The sequence below is a fragment of the Oncorhynchus tshawytscha genome, linkage group LG02 (assembly GCF_018296145.1).
Source record: "Oncorhynchus tshawytscha isolate Ot180627B linkage group LG02, Otsh_v2.0, whole genome shotgun sequence".
Classification (NCBI taxonomy): Eukaryota; Metazoa; Chordata; class Actinopteri; order Salmoniformes; family Salmonidae; genus Oncorhynchus; species Oncorhynchus tshawytscha.
The window spans coordinates 56,474,417-56,477,893 of NC_056430.1; positions in this window are offsets into that span (position 1 = coordinate 56,474,417).

Sequence of the window (3,477 nt, forward strand, 5' to 3'; positions counted from 1 at the left end):
GTAGCAAAATCATATCTAATTTGTCTAACTTCTATTAAAATGTATTGTAGTGAGATCATGTCTTTCTTTCGGGATATGAATACCGAGTATGTCCACTTCTCCATCAGACCGTTTTATTGGTAAATTACACGGTAATGTAAAATTTAAATTTTTAGCGATCTAATATGTAATATGGTGCATTTATCATAATCCGGTTTTAATCCAGAGAGGTTAAACAAAGTATATAGATCCTCCCTGAGACTGTGCAGGGATCCAAATTGCAGCTGTAAAAGAAAACATGAATCGTCAGTGTACAATGACACCTTTGATTTTAATCCCTGGATTTCTAACCCCTTGATATTATTGTTGGTTCTGATTTTATTTGCAAAAATTTCGATGACTATAATAGATAGATATGCCGATAGTGGGCAACCCTGTTTTACTCCACTTGACAATTTAACACTTTCTGAGAAGTAGTCATTATTTACTATTTTACACCTGGGGTTACTGTACATAACTCATTGTATAAGAAATTCTCCTTTTCAAGGTCTGCTATGAATAAAAGGCCTGGTTTACCCAGATTATTCATAGTGTTGTATTGTTTCCAGTATTTGACTTATATTACCGTCCATGTAAAAAAACTTGTCTGATTAGGATGATATCTGACAATACATGTTTAATTCTGTGTTATACATTTTGCTAGGATTTTGGCATCACAACACTGAAGTGTAAAGGGTCTCCAGTTTGGATCTTTATATTGACCACCTGGGACCTGTTTCAGTAATAGTAAAATCAGACCTTCTTGCTGAGTATCTGATAGTTGACCATTTTCAAAGGAGTGGTTAAAACATGTTCTATTAGCCAACGTACAATCAATTGATAATAAAATAGACAAACTACAATCACGTATCCTATCAACGGGACATTAAAAACTGTAATGTCTTTTGTTTCACTGAGTCGTGGCTGAACGATGACATGAATAACATACAGCTGTTGGGTTTTAAGCTTTTAGTCAGGATAGAACAGCAGTCTCTGGTAAGACAAGAGGCATGTGGCAGGGTCTACAGTCAATCACGGACTACAGGAAGAAATCTAGCCCAGTCACGGACCAGGATGTCTTGCTCCCAGGCAGACTAAATAACTTTTTTGCCCGCTTTGAGGACAATACAGTGCCACTGACACGGCCTGCAACGAAAACATGCGGTCTCTCCTTCACTGCAGCCGAGGTGAGTAGACATTTAAACGTGTTAACCCTCGCAAGGCTGCAGGCCCAGACGGCATCCCCAGCCGCGCCCTCAGAGCATGCGCAGACCAGCTGGCCGGTGTGTTTACGGACATATTCAATCAATCCCTATCCCAGTCTGCTGTTCCCACATGCTTCAAGAGGGACACCATTGTTCCTGTTCCCAAGAAAGCTAAGGTAACTGAGCTAAACGACTACCGCCCCGTAGCACTCACATCCGTCATCATGAAGTGCTTTGAGAGACTAGTCAAGGACCATATCACCTCCACCCTACCTGACACCCTAGACCCACTCCAATTTGCTTACCGCCCAAATAGGTCCACAGACGATGCAATCTCAACCACACTACACACTGCCCTAACCCATCTGGACAAGAGGAATACCTATGTGAGAATGCTGTTCATCGACTACAGCTCGGCATTCAACACCATAGTACCCTCCAAGCTCGTCATCAAGCTCGAGACCCTGGGTCTCGACCCCGCCCTGTGCAACTGGGTACTGGACTTCCTGACGGGCCGCCCCAGGTGGTGAGGGTAGGCAACAACATCTCCTCCCCGCTGATCCTCAACACTGGGGCCCCACAAGGGTGCGTTCTGAGCCCTCTCCTGTACTCCCTGTTCACCCACGACTGCGTGGCCACGCACGCCTCCAACTCAATCATCAAGTTTGCGGACGACACAACAGTGGTAGGCTTGATTACCAACAACGACGAGACGGCCTACAGGGAGGAGGTGAGGGCCCTCGGAGTGTGGTGTCAGGAAAATAACCTCACACTCAACGTCAACAAAACTAAGGAGATGATTGTGGACTTCAGGAAACAGCAGAGGGAACCCCCTATCCACATCGATGGAACAGTAGTGGAGAGGGTAGCAAGTTGTAAGTTCCTCGGCATACACATCACAGACAAACTGAATTGGTCCACTCACACAGACAGCATCGTGAAGAAGGCGCAGCAGCGCCTCTTCAACCTCAGGAGGCTGAAGAAATTCGGCTTGTGACCAAAAGCACTCACAAACTTCTACAGATGCACAATCGAGAGCATCCTGGCGGGCTGTATCACCGCCTGGTACGGCAACTGCTCCGCCCTCAACCGTAAGGCTCTCCAGAGGGTAGTGAGGTCTGCACAACGCATCACCGGGGGCAAACTACCTGCCCTCCAGGACACCTACACCACCCGATGTTACAGGAAGGCCATAAAGATCATCAAGGACATCAACCACCCGAGCCACTGCCTGTTCACCCCGCTATCATCCAGAAGGCGAGGTCAGTACAGGTGCATCAAAGCTGGGACCGAGAGACTGAAAAACAGCTTCTATCTCAAGGCCATCAGACTGTTAAACAGCCACCACTAACATTGAGTGGCTGCTGCCAACACACTGACAATGACACTGACTCAACTCCAGCCACTTTAATAATGGGAATTGATGGGAAATGATGTAAATATATCACTAGCCACTTTAAACAATGCTACCTTATATAATGTTACTTACCCTACATTATTCATCTCATATGCATACGTATATACTGTACTCTATATCATCGACTGCATCCTTATGTAATACATGTATCACTAGCCACTTTAACTATGCCACTTTGTTTACATACTCATCTCATATGTATATACTGTACTCGATATCATCTACTGTATCTTGCCTATGCTGCTCTGTACCATCACTCATTCATATATCCTTATGTACATATTCTTTATCCCCTTACACTGTGTATAAGACAGTAGTTTTGGAATTGTTAGTTAGATTACTTGTTGGTTATTACTGCATTGTCGGAACTAGAAGCACAAGCATTTCGCTACACTCGCATTAACATCTGCTAACCATGTGTATGTGACAAATAAAATTTGATTTGATTTGATTTGACAAGGGGTGACGGTCTATGTATATTTGTAAACAGCAGCTGGCGCACGAAATCTAAGGAAGTCTCAAGATTTTGCTTGCCTGAGGTAGAGTATCTCATGATAAGCTGTAAACCACACTATTTACCAAGAGAGTTTTCGTCTGTATTTTTCATAGCCACCACAAACCACAAACCGATGCTGGCACTAAGACCGCACTCAATGAGCTGTATATGGCCATAAGCAAACAGGAAAACCCTCATCCAGAGGCGGCGCTCCTAGTGGCCGGGGACATTAATGCAGGGAAACTCAAATATGTTTGACCTCATTTCTACCAGCATGTTAAATGTGCAACCAGAGGGGAAAAAAACTCTAGATCCTACTTACAAGCAAAAAACTAAAGCAG